Below are 23,219 nucleotides of genomic sequence, written 5' to 3'. Positions count from 1 at the left end.
TATGTATATATTATGAATATTATATAATATTCATAATATATAATATTCATGATATTATATATAATATATTCTTAATATTATATATAATATTATAATATAATATATTATACGAATAATATATATAATAACAAACATTTCAATTACCAGTTGAAATAATTTCATATTGAATATTATTGAGGAAACTATTCCTTCTAAACATTTTCCTTTTTTCCTATTTTATGGTATATTGAAGTATGATGCCTCTTTTCCATTGGATGCCTTAATATTTAAAGATTTTAATAACTCCCTAATAATTATTTATGTTTAGTTCATTCTCATAAGTATAAGTAATCCGGATAGAGATTTGTTTCATTTGTAAAATATTATAACGAATACTATAGTGTAGATATTTCATGTTTTCGTGCGTCTATGTACCTCTGAATTTCATACATAAATATATATTCGTAGCTTAATAGTCATATATTTATTTTTTAATATATAAAGGAATAATAAAACAGCGGCTGTAATTGCTTTGGCATAAAACATACTAGTTCTGGAGTAAAAATTTGCAGTATTTTATTTTAATAGAAATGGTCTTCCTGTAGATTGTACACAGACTTTTGTGGCTAACTATAAAAGCCGCGAAAAGAGCAACTTCGACGGTGGAAAGGAATGTAAATTTTATGTCAAATACAGAGTTAAATGCTGTAAATGTTAGAATAATTTATTTTAACTTCCAAACAATTGCAAGACGAAGCTAAAGTTGTTAATGTTAATTTTAAACTGAAAATCTATATTTCTGACATTTATATCGTTTGCCATTTCAATTAGCCGATTTCATTCTGTAAAATTATGTTGTATTTATCGTACCGCTTACTTTTTAGCAGTACATCTACTAAAACGTACTTCTACTACATCTACTTTAACATTTTCTATAAGAATATTATACACATATAACGGCGCATTTTTGAAAATCAAAATAATCATACATACATAATTATAAATATAATCATAAATATACATTATACATAAAAGCATTTATTTTTTCTCCGCGTTATATATATATATTTTTTTTTTATATATCGTTGATTTCAATTTCTTCGGTAGAAATTTAGTATTTTAGTCGTCGTTAACTTTAGTATCAAGTGTATATTGTTACCATTTAGAAATATACCCACATTTTCTATGTAACAAGCATCTTACTACACTGATGTGATGCAATATATTTATGCTATCAAAGTATAAAGCCTAGATGAGAACGAATAAATAAATCGTCTATCTACGAAGAAAAGCTGTTTTGTATTTTCTCTCTTACTATACATAGACATACATCAAAACCAGAATATCTTAATATTACTCATACCTGTTGTCTTTTCTTTCGTATTTAAAACTATCAATATGCTGAAATATTTTAGAAATTGTGTTATGCAACCAATCTAAGCTAACGTATTTTATTGCATAATATTTGTAGGATAATTAATTTGTGATTTATTTATATGGTATACGCGGGTTATATATATATATATATATATATATATATCTGGTAACTTATTCTTTGAAATATAAAAATTCAGGAAGAATAAGACGAATTTTCTTAATTAATTTCCTATAATTTTCTAGCACATAAAGCATCATCATTCAAACGTTTTATTAGATTTGAAAAGATTACGTATTCGAGTTCACGACTTAAGGATAAACGAGAAATAAACGTCTCGAACGAAGAGGGAAAGGTCTGATTTAAAGCATTGAAAGCTGCTGGCTCGAAGAACCAACCAGGGCGTGGCTCAATAGTTTCAGAGGCTTTCTAACATGGTTCAACTTAATACTACGATTCTACTTTATTTGATTGTTGCACACGGAATGATTAATTTTATACGGGTATAAAATCATTCAGAATTTAGTAACTAAAATTGAATATAGTGTTATAAATATTTATTAATTGTTTTATTAAGAGGAAAAGCATACGCAACAAATCATATTGTGATTAAAAATATTTGGTCCGAACCATTTTCTTACGTTATACCATTAATATAACGCGGTAAAAGTTAATGTGAAAAATTGAGCTTGAGAAAAATATACTCTGCATTAAAAAGAAGCCAATATAATTAACTAAAGATGTTCAGTGTAATAGCTATAATTATAAAATACGATTATGATGATATTCTACATGTAATAATTGTATTAATCGTAATTGTGTATTACAACCCTTTTTCCGTATCTTCCACCTACGCCTATCTACCCTTTTTTCTTGCTCTTTTATCCCTTTCTTTGTTATCTTGCTTTCTTCTTTCACTTTTTTTCCTTCCTGCACTTTCTACTCCCTTCTCTCTTTTTTCCTTCTTTTATCGCTGCTTTACGTTCCATGCTTGCCCTATCATCCCTTTCATCTTTTTCTTCTTCTCTTCTTTCCCCTTCCTTACATTTCTTTCCTTCCCGTTCTCTTGCTTCGACTTCCCTTCCTCTTTACTCTTTTCTTTCCCATTCTACCTTCTTTCTCTCTATCCTGTTTTTCTTTTTATTCTTAACCTCTCTTTTAAATTTTTCATCCCTCTCTCATCCCTTCTCGAAATATAGAAATTTCTTAGATTCTTAGTTGCAGTCGTATACATATGCAGTTAGATTAATATTCGGACGCAGCATTATTTCTGAATTTTTTGCCTTGTATAAAAGAGAATAATTTAAATATCGTATTGTTGTTTTGCGGGAGAATGATTTATCGTACAGCTTGGAAATACGTAAATAATTTCTCCCTGGACCCAAAGTAGACTATTTATTAGAATATTTAGAGGATGTCTACCATCCACATTCTTAATTTTATTTACAGCAGAGAACAAAAGAAAATATAAAGTATAAGTAATATAAAAAGCACCGCAATTTTAGAAAAAATATTATAACTGACAAGAACAATTAGATTATGAATAAATATAAAACAGATAACTGTTTTCAATATTATAACAAGTGTATGGTATAATAAAGTTACCATTAATGTAATGCTATTGTAATGCTAATGTTATTATACATAACCGATGAATTGATATACTATTATTGATAAATAAAATTGCTGCATTTTAATTCTGTTTCTCCTGCCACTATATAAACGTATGAATTTACATAGACATCCGATATCCAGCTGTAACGTTCGTTGGTTCTGACGTCATTTACGCTAATATATCCCACTTTGTACAGTAACATAGAAAAATACAGTGTTTTCTCAGTCATTCGCTTCACTAATACCTTCACAAACAAATTCTGCCTAAAACTACCATAAACCAGAAACCAAACACAAACTTTTCCGACAAACTAAATGTTACATGAGAATGTTACAGGTGGCTACGTGTTAATTGTGAATAGTGATTCGCCGCTAGAAATAGAAATCGTGGTCACGATTTCGTTTCCTGGTGTCGCTGTAGATCATCCCTTGCCGTGTTTCCACGTAAGGGGTAAATTACCGTAGAAATTAGGGGCGATATAGATGTTTCCAAAGCTGATATGATAACGAACAGGGCTTTTCTTCGAAGAGACCGTGACTCTGTTACCGTTGGATGTATTCGTGGCTGTGGAACGCCAGCTGTTTTGAGGTGGATTCTTTAATGGGGGTGACGGTTGGAGATTAACGAAGTGGCGGCGTTTGTGGGCGAGGCGGCTGCTTGCCAACCAGGATCATGGCGGATAGAAATACTATGGTGATCAAGGTTTGTGGGTGTGGTTGTTATATTATAATTGCGCGTTCTACGATGTGGTCGTTAAGAATGTTGCTATATTAACGTTTGTAGGAGAGATAATTACGAAGGTTGTAATAATTATTATTATGGATAGTCATGCTGGCTTCTGTAGAATAATCGTGGATGATTGATGTGTTTGTAATATTTCTCAAATTACTTAAATTTCCTAATTAACGCAGTATCTTAACATTACTATGAAAATTGTCGGCGCTAATGGACCTACATGAAAAGGCAGTTTTTGAGATCCATTGAGACTATTATTATTGCTGTTGGTACTAACCATATCTTAGTTGTCTTGTCTTATTTTCTGTCTGGTAACTTTCTGTAGCAGTGAAATGAAATTTTTAAGCTTTCTTCCAAGAAAAAGCATTCCTTTATTTCTACGAAAATCGCTAAGACTATAAAAAATTGTTTAAGAGAATGACATCTTTGTATTATTCTCCTGAATTATTGAAAATTACTGAAAATTATTATGAAGCTGCGTTACGTTTTAACGATATTTGTTTTAACGTGTCAAAGAAATTCACAGAGTTAACATTCTCACTGTAATATTTTATATCTAAGAAGCGTACGCAGACTTTTGTAACTGACTGAAAAACTTCCCAGCAAGATCATTACGGTTATTAAAACTCGAACAAACCATAAAACTACTATTTGCTCTTCTCGCATTATTCAAGACGATATTCCAGCGTTGGTACGTGTATCGTCGAAAACAATTCGCGAACTTTTCTATTAGCGAGACTATCCAAGAACAAAACAGTTCGTGAAAAATGAGAAAAACGCGAGAGAAAAGTTTCGTCGTGGCTCGCCATATCCTTGAATCTTTCGTTCTATTTTTCATTCCCTTTTTTGTCACGGCCAAGCATTTTTCCTCGTGCTTTTTTCCTTCAACCTTTCTTTCTCCCTATGTTATTGAGATAATAATGAGTAATAGCCTTGCTGAAACCCCCCACGGGGAAAATATCATAGAAAGTTTACAGAGGCTCTATCGTCCTCGGTGCGTGGTATTACGAAAGATAATTTTTGTTTGGAAATGAATAGCCCGGTTCGATCTTAAATCATCGGTTAACCTGGCAACCTTTCTCTTTATAATAGAACGTTACGTAGACGCGTTATCAGAAAGAGATTCGCAACTGGAGCGAAGATTATCAAGGAATACCGATACAAACGAGAACGGGCACGTTTCGATGCGAGATTGCAAATAGTTGTTTGCTTTTAACTTTCGACGCAATACGCAGCGATATACGACCCATAGACGTATTTCTGGCGAAATCGATGTTCTTCAATCTACGAAACGTTTCCGCGTTGTGTATTTTCCTGTCTTTACATGCAATTTCATTGTAAAGATTTATGTACACGAATGGAATGGAAATTTATAATTAGAGAAATTTATATCTCGATGTATTGATATTTCAATGTTTCAGAAGTAAAATTAATTACTTAAATCGTTTATTATCTATCATCCATTTATTTTCACTTTCATTATTTAATTATAATCATAGTAGTTCTCTTAAGTGTACGAACTTTCATTCACAGTATACGTTTCTTAAAACTCATTCTTTCTCAAATTATTCGCTTATGAAACACATCTTCTAACCTCTCTTATACAGTGTTTTCTAGTATTATATACTTCAGGTTCCAATCTCTTAGAAACAAAATTATTCAAAACCTCTTACGTATTCCCACAAAAAAATTACGTTTTATTTATCATACGAATCCTGAACAAATAAGTAGACTCACAGCTGACTCCTTTATATCAGAGATAAGATTAAGATGGAAATTAAAAAACATCAGTAACATCAAGAAAGATATGTCTTGTATACAAGAATTTAAGGCATATACTTAAGTTAAACTACCCCCATACATACATTTTTATATCGTTTCTAATAAAGCAATTGAAAAATTAAACAAAATGATTTCGTTTGGTGTAACATTTATGCCTGTTTAGATGCCAGTTTCCGTATATCTGCAGCGTTTCTGTACATGCAACTAACTATACATTGCAAATAGTAAAATGAAATATCACCATGTCTTTTAATGGATAATTTCAATTTATAGTGTACCAATTCCATAATTATCGATATATTATGAATCTGTATTTTTTTGGTATAATATAAATAATGTTGCCACGAATCAATTAAAGTATATATTTACTTACTTACGTAATACTTATGAACTATAGCGTGCTTCAATTCAATTCAAATACAAGCAACGCTAGTTGAAAGTCATTGCTTCCTTTATACAGTGAAACGTTAATATTAGATCGTCCGAAAAGTTTCTTTCTTTTTATAAGGAAATAATGTATGCGCAACATTTTTCGTGTTATATTATTTTGTCGAATTACGTATGATCCATTTTGTTTCATCAAAATAAAGATCACAACGACAGACAGATTAGGTTTCATGTTTATATAGAGATGCGTCGTTGTAAAAGACGTGTCTGTAAAAGAAAAACACTTTTCGGACAACCTAATATTTATTTTACTATCCGAATCCGACGAGACAAAAAGATTCCATTGTGACGCGTAAAGTCGAACGAAGTTGGCGTTAACAAAGCTGCAAAAAGAAGTCTTGAGGGGACAAGATTCAAGCACTAAGGAATCAGATGGGAGATACGGTTTACTCAAAAACGAAGGGAATCGACTCTGGCATTTCCTGAGATTCATCGGGGGATGCTCGGTTAATTCTCAACCAGAGGATACGAAACTTTCTTTATCTTCTTCGAATCTCCTGGATGAGTGGCTGGAATCCTTGGAAGCCTTCCAGCGTCAGGGGTAAAACACCCTCACGAGCGTTTCTCTGCTCGTCATCGGATCTCCTATGAATTGAAACCGACCAGGGATATCCTGAAACGCGTTACAGACACGTTTCAGGACTTCGGAGATTACTAACGATCTCGCTGGATTGAAGGAACTTCTTCCATCGAGTGCCCCTCTATGTTATATTAAGTATAATGCTCCTTTGAAAATTATCGCGCGTGAGGTTAACTGAAATTACGAAATGATTGGCTATTTAATCTCAACGTTTCGATTTCTTTCATTACAGAATTATTATAGAATTATTATAGAATTATCGTGGGTGAAATATATTTCAGAATGAAATTCAATGATTGATGACGAAGAGAATATTATTATATTTTACACATATGATTAGACAGCTGTTAGACATGGAAAATACTTTTAAACGAAATTTGACGATGTGGCGACATGGAGAATATTTTTAAAAGACAATCTAATGATATGAAAATACTTTGGAGTGGTATTTGACATTTTGATAGTACGAAGAATACTTCGAAAGAAAATTTCGTGATGTGGAAGTACTTTGGAATGAAATCGAGCGATTTGACAGTACGAAGAACATTTTGAAATAGAGTTTGGAAATTCTATTATGCGAAAAATACTTTTGTTTGACGACAGGAAGAGCACTTCGGAATCGAATTTGACAATTTTATTACGCGGACAATGCTGTCGATGAAATATAAATTTTGTTAAAGAAAATTAAAGAAAATCGATTTCTATAGTTTGTCAAGTATATTTGCATTAAACAATACCAATTTTGCCTTTATTTTACCTATATTCTTTTTTTTTTATTGAATGGTAGAATGAAACTGTACGGTAATTTCATTCTAAAATTCTTTTATTCAAGAAAATCAATTTTCCAAGTCATTTTATGCTTTCGCTAGATTGAAAAATGGTTGGTAAAATTCCCAATAGCAAAAAACTCAAAACATGGAATAATTTTCTTCCACGCGAATTCCTTTATTCAGAAAAATCGATTTTTTCACTTTGTCAAGTACACGTGTCACGCTACGATACTCATTTTGTATGCAGCAACTCATGATATACTCAGACCTTCGTGTGGGTGCGTACGTAGTTCTGTGTTTAGGTGAGTTCCATAGGTGGATACGAGTGCGTGGGTGTTTCACCACGTGTTGGTGATCGTCGCAAGGTTGTTGCTTTTTTTGGCTTTTTTTCCTTTCTACAAATCTTGTTCTTCTCGGGTTGCATCAGCCTTTCAAAGGCTTTTTGCATAATGTGAAACCATCCAAAGAAGGTGTCCACACGCCCTCGCCTCAACCTCTAACCTTCAAAAGACCCTCCCGTAGCGAAGGACATATTGCACGTAAGGTTAGGTTAGCTCCAAGGATTTTACGAACTATCATTTCTAACTTTTAATAGTTGTATCCTGCATTCTCATATTCTCTCGTATATTCACGTCCATTGCTTACACGCAAAATTGCAATTTCAACTTACACCTTGATGGTCGAATTTGAAGTTTTAATAAGTTTATGGCGTGCTAAATATCCACATCTTGGCTCCTGTTTTTCCCATTATTTATGGTTAAAGAAATCGCTTGAATGAATTAGTAGCAACGTATGAAGTTAAAGAAGAAATTATCTGGCCCGATAAATTATTTTACTCTTCTTCTAGGGAATAAAAAATCCATCGATTGGTGTATAAAAAACGTAATACTTTTAATACAATGCATTAATCCCACCTAACGAAGATGGCTGGTCCTGATAACTCAAAGAAGATAAATTCATAAGAGGAAAACCACGAAACACGATAATCGTTGTCTTTCTTTTTTGTTTTGACATAACTTTTTGTATGTTATATTTTATAGGAGTAACGAAGAAATTAACGAACTTAAGATGATCAAACTCTCTGTATAAATTATGTAACCCTATCATGTACCCTTTGAGCGCTGCGTTGTCCGACGTTAAGCGTGCGCCGTGGACTGACCATTCTTTACGAAGAAGCACACCGTGGGCTGCGTATTTTTTGCGAAAGGCACTGTAGTCTGCTTTGGTTTGCCAGTTTGATAATTAATTTTTTTGTTTCAATGAAATCATCAGAATGTGAGGTGGGTAACATCCATACGTCTTTTTTATCACGCCACTTTAACGCCACTTTTAGCTTAAATTGAATAGTTATGTGAGAATGCATATATGCGTTCATAGCTCTCAAAGGATTAATAAGTATTATAAATTTTTAAACTTTTAGACTCTCTCCTCTGTAACACCCCGTGTACAATTTTTGTTTCCATAAACAACCTCGCAATTTTCACGTCGACACGACATAAGCGCGGCCAAAATTCAAACCCGGAAAAACTTCATATCGCCTGTTTGTATTTTCTAATTGTGATATCGCGCATCGTCAGTCGCTCGACATTTACATCCGCGTTAAAAATTAAACTCTTGCAAAGCCCGGTAGCTGCAAACCGATTCAATTTAACAAATGTTTGACGAACTCGCGCGATGTGGTTGCGTCCGGTCGTCAGGATAATTGAACGGTTCAATATTCACGAGGTTGTACTTTTAATACCAAAGTTCGCTGCGCGTTTCGCACAGCTGTTTCAACGAACCTCCTCCTTCGTTTCTAGCCATTTTTTTCTTCTTTTTTTTTTTTTTATCGCGCAAACGAAACGGAGCTGGAACGACACAGTTAGAAATGGTTAGAATGAAGCAGAATAAAGTAAGTAGGATAAAATAAAACAATTGTCGAGAGTATCGTGAGCCGCAAATAAAATGTCCAGACAAGGATCTGTAAAAAGTAACGGCTATAAAAATGGTTTGATATATTTTAAACATGCAAAATGGTATAAAGAAACTCCAGTCACTGTTCGAATGTTCCAATAGAAGTAAAAATTCGCAGGTCCCTTAAAATGATTTCGGGTAATATTTTTTTGGAACTTCGATAAAGAAAAGGACCTTAAAATTTCAGGAATTGATCAAAAGCTTTATACAAATTTTTGTACGATTATGTAATCACATAAATCATAGAAACTAAGAGAATCCTACAACTTAGACAGTCAAAAGCTCTACTAATAGAAAAATTTGGAAAAGAAATTTGTCGAACTCCGAAACCTCGAACTTTCAACATTTGAAAATATTTAATTTGTGACGCTCGAAGATTTCAAAATTTCAATTTGATTCAATTACCAATATTTCTGGAATTCCATTAACATTGACAATCGCTGTCCCGCTGAAGAGATACGTCAGAATGAAATTTTCCGACTGACGTTTCGTACCAAGATAAATAGCCGCGCGTTCAGATAAATAGAAATTATTACAATACATATTGATAAACGGCACGCTTGCTTTGTAACCGATTCCCCTTGCACGTGTTTTTTTCATTATAATAGATCTTATTGAATATTCTCTTTTCTCCTTTTCTGCGATCATCTAACAGCGTACCGAGCAAATAACATCTGCGTTGACAACTACTTTTATGCAATAGAACAATGCGTGCATGAGATACGCTGCTACTCACAAGTGGCTCACAACATCAACAGAGAAATGACAAACGCGGTCATTCGTTATTCGTAACAAATATGTGCAATCGTATCTTCAAATTCAATTCTTACTATAAAGCTAAAAATTGTTGCTCTGTTATTATGGAATGATTCGATAAGAGAGAGAATATTCAAGAAAATGTTTTAGATAGAACAATATTTTCATCTGTGAATAATTTGACGAATACGACTCCCGAAAGTACTCAAACACTTCCAGAAACTTTTCACGTATACGTATATACTTTTATATAAAAGTTACAAGATATTTGTTGTAAAATAGTTTCACTTCGCAAAGATTAGCAAAGTATTTGAACAGTCAATTATTCGCTATATTAATATTTAATGAGACCATCTTTAGTGTCAATTGTACGTTCAAAACTACTATTCATAGTAGTTTTTCACTACGTGAAAAATGTATGTATGCGATAAATAACTCGTAACTTCTATGTACGTAAATCACGATGATCGTGTCTTTTTATAGCGCTAAGGAAATTTCAAAAAATTTCACGCAACGCGCGTAATACATCGATAAAAGTTTTCCATAGAAAGTGCTCCGATTCTTCCGTGAGTCACTGTATGTTAACACCAACTAATTCGTATTAATGTATACGAAAGCTAAAGTAATGCTGGAACTCAAATGTTTATATACAAACATTTGGTTGGAGAAGGAAATGGTACTTTGTTTGGAAATTGCGAAACACCCAGTAGTAACGGCGATACTATTCCCAAGAATCGTAGGCGAAAAAGGGCTCTTTTCTTCGCCATTACGGAACGTTCCTTCAGAAAAAGGTGTGTCAATACTTTTTATTAAAAGAATTGTCCTCTTAACACAGCAGAGATACTCAACAGGTGGAGGAACGTTCTTTCCAACACCGTTTATTCTCACATATAGTTGAGGAAAGGTTTCCGCTCCAGTAAAATAGCTCACTGACCGAGCGAAAATCCTAAAGTGTTCAACATTTTCTAAAATTAATTTTTGACAAAATAACGAATTACTTTTTATGCGTAAATTTATATGATATTCTATAATATCTAAATTTTTAGACATTTTCTTTTTTTTAATAATATTTTGTGTAATATCTTGGAATGGAACATTCTCAAAATTTTGTACGTTCTTCTGTCTTATTCTATGATTTTAAATCTCTAAACAAATGAACAAATATTCTTATAATTCCCTTTTAATTACTTCTTTATGGAATAATGCATTCAAGATTTTATACAATTACATAACTATGGAAATTAAAGCATTTTTTTCATTTCACGGTTAGCAGATACATTGTCTTCAAATGAAAATGTTCAAACCTCTCTCTATTTTCATTATAACTTAAACGTCTCTGAAGCAAAGAAAATAATAAACTGGTTAAACTTCCGAAATTATTTTTTTCTATAACAATGAGTTAAACGTAGATTTGCAAACTGATTATATTCTATAAAATAATTTAACTTTTCAGAAAATTGAGATAACAACAGATCACGTTTGTTTCAATTCCGCTTCGTTGTCTGGTTGGGATCTACAACACAAGTTTCGATCCTAGAGCGTATTCTCGCAATGCAAATTATCGAACTTCCAATTCGGAGCAACTACGTAAAATTTCCAAGTGGCGAACTCTGTGCGTTGGAAGTTCTTCGTTAATGTAGTTCCACGGTCGATGACAATTTATAGTCCCCTGTTATTGTTAATTTCATTGCATCCTGCACCCACATTGTTCAACTCTTCAGGGAGCGTTATTATGAAAGTTCAGGTTACTGGTTTCGAGACATTTAACGATGTACATTACTTTAATAACTGTAATCGCCATTACGAAATATGTACATAATTATCGATAGAAACAATTTTACTAATAAATTACTTGACCTATATTGATCAAGTGACCTAATAAAGGAGTATCGTCTCTATCGAGTAGCTTTTTTTACTTACGAAGCGTTCCTCTATAGAGTTTCATTAGGCAATAAGTTTGTAAGGATGTGCTGTAAATTATATAATCAATGACTTTCGGAAATTCTAAAATTTCCGAAAAATTTTAAAGATATTTCTATGCTAGTCGTACTACTGTTAATAATAGATAATTAAGTTCGTGAATAAATTACTTGCTAATTTATTGATTTCGTAGAGATTTTCGTCCAACAATTTTTTTTTTTTACAATTCTTCTCGTCCGTCAATTTTAAATCGAATAATGAATTTCGAAATGGCTTGATTGGATAATACGTAGTTTTCGCGAAGCTGACAATTTCAAAAAGTTCTCAGTGTGGGATTTTTTAAACAAAAAGCTTATTCCATAGTTGGATACCTTGAGAATATTTTTAATTGGAGAGTCGGCGGTTTTGAATATATAAATTATTCAAGTAGTTTTAAAGTTCCTCGTAACAAATTTTTAAATATGAACGTTGAAAGCGGTTTTCTATTTTATTTTTTAAACTTTCTAAACGTCAATTTTTGTTACATTTTTCCTATTGCAATTTTTTAATGAATTTTTAATGGATTGAAAATTTAATATTTAATGGACGTTCAGATATTATATTCGTAAACGTTTTTTTTATACCTTCATCTTTTTTTATTCTCATATATCACGTGTATTTGTTTTAAAATAATAAACTTGAATTCTACATAATAATTTACGTAAATTTCGTTAATTTTAGAGATAAAGAACATTACAAAAATGTTCTAACTAATAATTTCTTGTAATTCCAATAATTTTAATAATGATTGTAACCTTTATATGCACAAAAAAAATGTTTTAGGACAATAGAGTGCATAGCCGCAATTAGAAACATTTTATTCTCTTCACAAAAATTCTAGCAATTACTCGTGCTTTGTAGTACATTTGAATTACTTGTATATTTTATTTCATCTCTTGTCTCGTTTCCTCCGTGCAAAATCCTGTTGTTATTTATAGCGAGAAATAGAAACCAAGCAAAAAATTATACAATTTTTATCAACTGACCGCTGTATCATTCTATCTAACAATAAACTGTAATAAATTATAGTCGTGTCGTATACACACAGCGGCATTGAAAACATACACAGTCGAATATTTTAGTCAATTTACAGCGATCTAATATACTAAATCCACGACATATAAAATTATATATGTGTATGATAGCTGCGGGTTTTTATGCACAAAATAAAAGAACTTTGCCAAAATAGATTGGATATTAGTCAAGGACAGAGTTTGACACATTTTTCAAAAATAGGTATTGCACCGATGTAACATTCAGACTAGAAGAGTTAATTTGAAAAATCAATAAAATTCATATACAGTGGTTATAAAAAGTATTTGCGCCACAAAATAAAAGAACTTTGCCAAATTTGATTGGATATTAGTTAGACACATTTTTCAAAAATAAGCGTTGCGGTAATGCAACAATGAGACTATAAGAGTTAATGTGAAAGATCAATAAAATTTTTATACAGTGGCTACAAAAAGTATCTGCACAGATTTTTCTTATTTTCCGATGAGGAATTTTTTTATCAAATTGAATATTTCGTTTGCATAGTATAAAATTTCTGTAGGTACGTGAATAATGAAAATACTATTAAAAAGGTATTAAATGTAGCTAATATATTCGTATCTAATTAACTAGTATCTAAATGCTGTAATTAATATAACACAACTGTAACCAACGTACGTACGACTGTTATCACAAATCTACCAAAGCGTCCTGATATTTTGAACGCTAACGTATATGGAATATTCATCGTAATATTGGTCATAGCTGTGTAACGTTTAATGGTTCGCGTAAATATTCCGATCACGGATGTCCGATTACGTCATTGTTCGATATCTACATAGATTTATAGGAATAGTGACGTCAGTTTTCGTATCGTGACCCGAATGTAATACGCGTGGAAATCGCTCAAATTTTCTGAGAAATTTTTTTTTTTTAAGAATTCCATTAGGATATCTATGCTAAATCATATTGGTACAACACTGTTACAGAAACTATAACAAGTTGCGTGAAACAAAAGAAAAACAAATCTCTCATATTTCGAATAACCTCTTTGTGTTTCAAATGTGAATCGTCTTTTGGTTGGAAAAAAGAATAATACGGCTGAAACAAAATCAATTTATGATCATTTAACACGTTAAAATGGCAGTTCGAAGGAAATTTAACCAATTTGTTGTTTGTCATTTAGAGCGAAATAAAAGGTTGTTAACATTATAGGATTCACCTGTGTTATTCGTTAAATTTATTGAGTATTGTATCGAAATTCTATTTCTACAATATCGGAAAGTTGAATTTTGTCAGATACAAAGAGGATGGAATTAAGGATACAATATTTGAATAAATATTTCACATCAAAAATTTTCCAAATAAAAACACACTGAAGAGAAAATTTAAAAAACAACTCTCGAAACAATACTCGATAGTATCATATTAATACTAATATTAATATTTCACACATATCCCTCACACAAATATATGAAATATAAATATCCCTCAAAAGGTTACAAGTGTTACCCTTAGCCAGCATTTATAAATGCTTATCGTATAATTAAAAAATCATTCACTTATGGTATCTTGTTTATACAACAAAATTCGATTCCTTACTAAATATTTAATATCTGGCTATTTGCAAGCCATCGGAAACAATAAAGAATTTTTCAAAGAGCGATATAAAAGTGATACGATTCGGGAGAGACAGTAAGCTCGCGATTTACTAAAATTTAATATTCCTCTCCGGTAAAAAAAAGCAATCAAATGAAGCTTTTATTAATACCGACAGACACGAGAGTGCACCTCGAATCGTGTGTCTCGAGTAGAACTGGTGCATCGTGTTACAGGAAACACGCGAGAGCGAACAGAATGGCAGTGTAAACGATTTGTACGCTTGTAACAGGCGCGTATCGGAAACGACGATGCTCAACACCCCGACGAAAGCACCCCGTATTCCAGGATGTTATCCGATCAATATAAATTGCCGACTGGAAATGTCGCGACACATTACGTAAAGTTCAGCGATTCACGGCCGGGGCCTCCACGTGCGGATCAACCTCTCTCTCTCCTCGTTTAAACAAAGACCGCCAAATTGGTGATGATATTTCGCGAAATAAACGAGAATTAAAGCGATGCGACGAGAATTAAAGGGCGACGGACGAAACGGGGAAAGTGGTTGGTTTTGCGCGAACGGGTGAAACACCACACGCGAGAACTCCAAAAGAGTTAACGTCGGCTCTATAAATAAAGCGAACTAAATTTAGGACGCCCGTTTTTTTCGCTCGCAACCGTTTTGTTTTTTTTTTCTTCTTTTTTTTTCTCCCCAGGAAAAACGTTTGTTACGCTCGATCTCTATGGAGGAGAAACAGAGAAGATGGGGGATCGATGGGACAGAAATAGAATTTTTGTGTATCTTCGCGGCACGAAATGCGACTTTGAATATTTTTGAGAAAATTTTGTAAACACGTATGTGAGTTTAAGTGTTGCGTATCGAGCTTATTCGAAGCTCCAGCGAGAGATAGAAGTATTTCTGCAGTTAGTTCGTTGTTGAATTAAAAGATTTCCTATATTATTATAGGTATTCAAGCATATGTAATTGTATATTATATGCAGATATTTTCGAGTAGAAACGTATACAAAAACAGAAATTAGTTTGCAAATATCTTATAACATCGAAAGAATATCTTAAACAGTCTTTGGAAAAAGCTGGGAACTATGAAACCTATAGCAGAACACGATTAGTCACTTCTTCCACTTTTACAGGAGAGTACTTTTTAAAATTCAATATTTCATATAAAATTCATTGTCAATTAATTTCATGTCATCAAAATTGTCCACTGCTGGTAGGGCCAGATATGTATGTATTTTCTCATTCTCTCCATAATTTTAAGGATATTGATCCTGTCTTAATATTGAAATATTGTTTCAAAACTTCATAGACTATGCCTTTGTACTTAACAGGTCCTTTTGATTTTCTCTTTAGTCATAAAATAACGTTAAAATAAAGAATCAACGAAATGTCATACTTTTTTCTGTGATCTTCACGTACAATCAAAGTTTGCTAAAAATTTACTTATCCATATCCAATAGATCGCACATAAATTGTTTGTCGAAGTACACTGAATATTAATTAAAACACGGAAATTAATCGATAGGATGCAGCAATGTTTTTGTTTCGACAAAATGTTACCATTTTTTGTAAAAAAAAAGCTGATAAAACGAGAAACTTTTTGAATCAAAGAGAATATTTCATTTTGCTTTCCGAAATATTTAAAATTTTAAATGTTGCCATTAAAAATCTGTTAAAATACTTGTAGAAATGTTTAATGTCAAAACGTTATCATATAATTCAATTGACATTTGTTTCTCTACATTTATTATTATAACTATGTAGAAAAAGATAATAAAGAAAGACAAGTATAAATGTCTATGTATAACATACAATTACATATATTCGTTTGGTGAACATCGATGAAGATTGGATCTGATTTGCTGTCTCTAAATCAACGATCGTGGACTTCGATCGTATTAAATCCTGAGTCATTTGTTTGTTTGTAGCATGCACTCGGCGATAACGGAAGGATACTAGTTAAATCTAACGATCGTCTTGTTCTATCGAACAGCCTCCACAACGGAAGTGATTCAATTCATTTGCGTTTCATTAATCAAACGAAAATGCATCGTGACGCAAGCGATAAAAATTCGTAGGCTTGCAGCTGAAAGATTCGATAATCTTGACATTCCCAAACATAAATTGCGTGACTCTTAATAAAGAAATGACATTTGACCATAGAAAAATAGTTGACGTATCCATTAATAAAATAAATAATAACAATAAAAAGAAGAAATGTGACAGAAAAATCTACTTGATAAGGCGATCGTTCTTATATAATTTCGAACGTATTTTATTGTATATACTTTTAGGCACCGTTAATGAAAAATTTTAGAACTGAAAATACGGGAGTTCATTTTTCGAAGATAATTTTTTAATCAAGCTTGAATGCTTCACAAGCAAGAGATATTTCGATTGAAAAGTTCTCAATTTGGTTAATTGAAACTTTAAAATATTCAGGAAAGAGAGATGAAATATTCTCTTTGATTCGAAGAGTTTCTCGTTTTACCAGCCCTTGAAATCTATAGAAAGCTTCCGAATTTGATGAAACTAGTTTCTTTACGTTCGTAAACTTTCTGTTTAAGGATATTATACATCGAAATTATATAACAATGTAGTAGAATTTTTTATGTTTTAATTTAATTAATATTATATCAAAATATAATAAATAGATATTGAAGTAAACAAGTAAATAGATACAAATTTAATAAATGAATTACATAGTTTTTAAATCAGAAATTCACTGATTCGAATTTACGAATTTCTTCATTCAAAAAGTTAAACACTTCAAGGAAATAAAGCTTTCACTTTGAAACTTTGACCACGATTCAAAATATTCTAATTTCGAAAAATCCACAAAAACTCTGCATTGTAATTTAAAAATTTTGAGGAAATCCAAAGCATTCGAAACTAGCCGAGCAATATACAATTGGGAAATTTTTCATTTTAAAATTTGATCATTTAGAAAATTTTGTTTCTATCTAAAAACCTACGAGAGATTTACGTGTCAAAGAACAACCTAATTGAAAAACTTTCGTAATCAGAAATTGACCGAATAGAAATTTATCAATTTGAAAAGTTTTTCAACGTTATTTTAAATCTGCAATTTAAAAATATCTTCATTTTGCGCATAATAATTCGACTGGTTTTATAAGATTCATCCTAAGCTGAATAAAGATTTTTTGACGAAGAAATTCTCAATCTGCGAAATTTTTAATTCGTTTGATAGGAAAGACAAAGAGCCATACAGGAAACTATCAAATTATAAAATTATTAGCCAATACATCGTTCTGTATACTTCAATCGTATAATATACAGGGTGACTAATAATTTCCTTTACTCGTGTTCAGTAAAGATGCGATAATATTCAGGAAAAATTCGTCGATAAACTTCTTGCAGTAAAACAAACGAATGTGTTCGTACAAATGCCACGATGCGACATTTCTCCCAGTTCACATGGACTTGTTTTTTATTCGTTAATCTCTGGGTGAAAGATACGACGATGCATCAGAATATGATATCAGAGCGTAATTGAGATGCACAATAAAAATCGCATCGGCACTTTCCTTCTTCGACAGATTCTGGGACAACGCGACCATTGTTCGCTATTGGCTATTAGAAAAATCCTCGATTCTGTTATCTGAATTTCTCAAGTTTAATTGTCGATCGAAGATAGGAATACAATTCACGAGGAAATAAAGCTTGAGGGAGAACATTTCCATAAAAAGGAATTAATAAGAAACTAGAAGTAATAAGAGAAATCTTTCGACGTTAAGTCTTAGTATTATTTATTATTCATAGTGTCTCGGCGTTTATGCTACGAACAAGGTGGAGTTGAAAATACAGAGTAAACTTTTTTCGTTTGTGACTTCGCTCTCGGGAGAAACGAATTTGAAAATTTGCTTGCTTCGTATTCAATCTCTTTCATATTTGGACGTAGTGCACTTTTTATAGAGAAAATAGAAAAATACTATCGATTAGTATATAGAAAAGTAGATAGTTTCGTTTACAAAGGCTACGAGTTTAAATTAGTAACTGGTCCTCCACTTCCGGAAAAATATCAGCGTCATTCGAGACCGCGTCACTTTGTCTAATTTTTCCTCGGCCTTCTAACGTTTCAAAAACATGACGTAAAATGAGAGTGATTACGTTGAATATATTGTAAGTAGGTGTACATGTATGTGTATTGTTTAAAAATTTAGATTATTTCTGATAGTCGCAATCTATGATAGGAATGCAGATCAAAGCTAATTTAATTTTCTACATTTGTTTATTCTATCGTTCGTATTCGTATATCTATCAATCTTCGTTTTATCAGACAAACATAATATCCATTAAATAAAACTAAAAAAAAAAAAAAAAAAAAAAAATAATTCGCCGAAATATAACGGAAAAAATTATATGGTTTATTTAGAAAAGGTAATATTAAATTCACTGCGAAGAAAGAAAGTATTTTTAAAGATGATTATTAACTACTTAACCCATTTGACGTAGTTCAATTTTACTTAATTAGATAGATAACTCTATTTTCCTGCTTTTCGTCCTTGGAAAGAGGGTCGTACCTACGAAATCAATATACGTATATATACAACATACATCGATATAATACTTTAAAGACAGTTTCAATACTTAGCATACTTTTAATTATAGTTATTTAGTTTAATTATGGGATAGGATAATTTTAATTACTTTGATTTTATCAGATTATCGTAAACGTGATAAGAAAACGATGTAGAACATTCTATATTTTATCGATCTAGATATAGAGTGTTCTAAACAGAAAATCGAAAGTTTCAAGCTCAGTAAGAAATATAGTCAACTATATTAAAATTTTAATAGACTGTGTAATTTTTCAAGATATTTTTGCAAATTTTTCTTTATCCTTTTAACTGTTTTGATACTATATTATTGTATAGTGCCTTAATGCTGTATTGTAAATATTCAAAGTAGCCATTTTTCAGAGGACGTGAATGAGAAGCCCGTTTAAATTTAGTATGCGTTCATTACATAATCTAATGGTAGCATAACAAGGCTATCAAACGTTACTTGACCTTTTTATTACATCTTTATTATAAAAGAATTTGCTACGTAGATAACGCACAACGACGAGGGAAAAAAGAGCGCGGAAACAGTTGAGCAAAAATTGACAGAATTGATACTGTCGTAAGCGATTAGCATTCTTCCCGATAACCGTTGATACCATGCTTCCATGAAAAGAGGAATATCGAGAATCAGGAAAAGGAAATACAAACCCAATACAGAATCTCGGATTAGAAACGACAAAAGTCCAGAAGATAAATTGAAAACTACGAAATGAATTGTGTAGAAAACAACATGAAGGAATTATATCGATACATGATATAAACATAGAAAACGACGAAATATGCAAAATGTTAAAATATTACAATCTAAAATTTTTAACGCTCATAGTAAACATCAAATTGATAAAGATAATTTTCTATCATTTTATAGGAATATAAACTACTTAATATACAGTTTAACCTACTTGCGCATAATAAAATTATGATGTTTAAAATGATTAAAATAAATAAAACGAATATAAAGAAAGTGTTCGAAAAGAACAAAATTGAAATAAGTAGAATATTTACGTATACGGATATGTATCGCCTAAATTAAAGAAAGACACATCGAATACTCTGAACTTTTTAGATTCTCAAATTTTTTACTATGCAATGATCGTTTCTTTTACGTATATTTTACGCGTTACTTCATAGCTTCATCCTTAATTTAAGCAGGTTGAACAAAATTAGCAAAGATATCTCACTCAAAAAATAGTAAAAATAATTTTCTAGTTATTGTAATCCGTATCTCTCCATGTAACTTTTATTCGATTTGTTGCTCCCGCGTTTCTACCGTTTTAGTTCAATATCTTAGTTATAACTATAACTTTACTTTTTATTCGAAAAATTTCCTAAAGTGGAATGCATGTCGTTCGCCAAGAAATAATCTGATACCCGTGACTTTAATAGTGTGCCATCGTTCTCCATTTTCATACTCTCTTTTTAGCTCGATGCAAGGATAACCAAATAATCACATTCCATGCACCGTGTACATCGGTTACGCGCGTTCACCGGCGTGTAATCAAAAGGTACAAAGGAGCTGGTGTTGCTGTTTGTTTGGTGTCCCCTCAAAAACGCGGTAGCACACAGGATACGCAACACGATTTTCAACGATATGTCCACGCGTTCCTTTGATCACGGAACAACCTGTTCGTGGATGGAAATCCACAAAGAGGAAAATATACGCGGCGTCCCCGAACGGAAGGGTCATTGAAGGATCATCGAGGATCGATCGACGAACGAAAATTGAATAATTCTCATCGACGAATAAAGATCCACCGGAATGATTGTTATTCGAGATCGATCGTTGTCGTCTACGATAAAAATATTAAAAAATTCGCTTATCTTTAGCAAGATTGTATTTTAATCGAGTTGCTGCGTATGAAATGTTATTTATCCGAATTTCAAATTTGAGAAGCGACGATAGATATCGCCTATCGGATTTTAATTACCGTGTGCTTTCAACAAGCTGAATGGAAATCTAACAAGGATCCATAGCACATTTTGGTCACAGTCGAATTAACAGTAGAGTTCTAGTATAGCAGTCGATCATTTTACTACATGCAGGTTGCAGATATTTCGTGAGAAAGCAGTGTAACGTTGAACACAAAAAATACACTGGATGTTTGAAAGTTATGAAACAGTGTAACTTAAAAATTCCAAAATCTGCTAAATGTTCTTGTTCGAGTTTTTAATCTTGTTGTCAACTGTTTCGTTTCGTTAAGTTCAGAATAAGAAACAGAAAGAGTGAGTGAAATAGAAACGAAGATAGGTCGGTTGACTTGTTTTCGTATATATGACTTTTTTTAATTATCTATAAATAATTATCATTCACCTTTTTTAAACCTTCCATAGTCCTGGCTATGTAACGCTCTTTTCGATAAAAGAAACTCATTTTCTATGGAAGTTTAATAAAGTTCCCGAGATGAAGAAGAACTCCGAACCAGAATGGACTCTCGACTCGAATGGCATTTTTCCAGTTTTCTGAATGGAGCAACGGTCACGGTGTTATCACTTCTAAGCTAGTTACACGCGGCTTATTAATAACAAAGTTGGTCGCATGTTAATTCTATTCGAGTTCGATTTTCACGTAACACGCTAAATGAGGTTACAAGTTTCTAAATCAAAATCATAGGCAAAATATCGGAAAATAATTCTTTTTGGGGAGCCTTTTACATGTACTCGACGCATGCTTCAAAATATAAAAGGTTTTTCTTTATTACTTTCAAGTTAAACGAAATGTTAGAAATATTTAAGGTAAGGTTTCTTGACGAATACGCTGCGGATATTTAGAAAAATTTGAATATGCAAAAACGAAGAAGCCATAAAGGAAATGACAAAATTTCTCGAAATGGTATTATGGATACGACATTTCAGTTGTTATGAGATCTATATATTAGGTTGTCCGAAAAGTATCTTTCTTCCGCAAACGTATCTTTTACAACAGTGCATCTTTATACAAACGTGAAACCAAATCTGTGAAATGTCGCGGTGTTTATTTCAACAGAACAAAATGGATCGTACGTAATTCGACAAAATAATATAAAACAAAAAACGTTGTGCGTCTGTTATTTCCTTATAAAACGAAAGAAACTTTTCGGACAACCTAATAATATAATTTACCTTTATCTGTCAAGCCGCGCGGGATGGAGTGCAGATATCGCTACGAAAGATGGTGTTTTATCTTTTCACCATTCACATCGCTCACCGTTTCAATTTCTCCGTATTTCGATGCTTTGCTTTCTTATTTAATTCGTTTTTGATTTTCAATTCGTATTACATCATGTGGCAACCATTCTCGATTCGCAAATATGTTCCACCAGCGTTGATGCTAATTCAACAGGAGCTTCGTTGTAACAAACCCTCGGCAAACATACGAAACGCGCATTATCAAAACAATATTCTAGATACCGACGATACCAAAGAGCAACGTTAAGTGTAGAGAGCCCCATCCGATAGCCGGGATATGTTAATGACGCGTCGACCGACAAACTCATGCACGGATTGTGCGCAGTGACATTTTTGAATAGATTGAAATTGGGGTGACATCGCTCCAATTTGTCCTCTTACGCTTTACTAAATCTAATCATTTCAAACATTTTGATCATGTTAACAAATCATATCAACTACAGTGGCAGCGATTTCGTGGTGCAGGTGAAACCAAGGAAATCCTGTGGCTCAAAATAAGAGAAAAATTAAGAATAATGAAATTACGTTGGATATTTTATATTTTAGAAAATCGAGTTCGAAAACTTCAATTCCTTCAAGTTGCACATATGACCAGGCACTTTGTGCATTTAAAGTTTATTTACTTTAAAGACGATCTTCTTAATCGACTAAAATTAAAAACTTCTCTTCACCATATTGTAGAGCTGGTAGTTGGAAAACATGGCGTTATCACGATGCGTTTGCTAGTTAAAGTCCGTGTTACTTTCCACAATGTCGTCGTTGTTACTATAAACCGATGATTAATTCGTTTACTGACAATTTTCCATTCAAATCTGTCTTGTATCGTTGTCTCGTCCAATTATCTGTCGACGTGTTTACGTATTGAAACTTCATGCATTCAATTCTCGACGAGTTTGCTACGAGTAA

General features: G+C 32.3%; 1 protein-coding gene across 7 annotated transcripts in view; it reads right to left on the bottom strand.

The window, feature by feature from the left end:
* Nucleotides 1-23,219, bottom strand: part of LOC126924961 (uncharacterized) — a 64,248-nt gene extending 41,029 nt beyond the window's left edge. For 2 of the 7 annotated variants that reach the window (XR_007713758.1, XR_007713759.1), the window contains exon 1: nt 22,248-22,830. The gene's annotated coding sequence lies outside the window, so the exon portion shown is untranslated. Of the gene's footprint in view, nt 1-22,247 lie in introns of all 7 variants that reach the window. The other 5 variants (XR_007713756.1, XR_007713757.1, XM_050740038.1 and 2 more) reach the window with 4 other exon arrangements.

The sequence above is a fragment of the Bombus affinis genome, chromosome 15 (assembly GCF_024516045.1).
Source record: "Bombus affinis isolate iyBomAffi1 chromosome 15, iyBomAffi1.2, whole genome shotgun sequence".
Taxonomy (NCBI): Eukaryota; Metazoa; Arthropoda; class Insecta; order Hymenoptera; family Apidae; genus Bombus; species Bombus affinis.
This window is presented reverse-complemented; position numbering and strand designations above follow the sequence as displayed.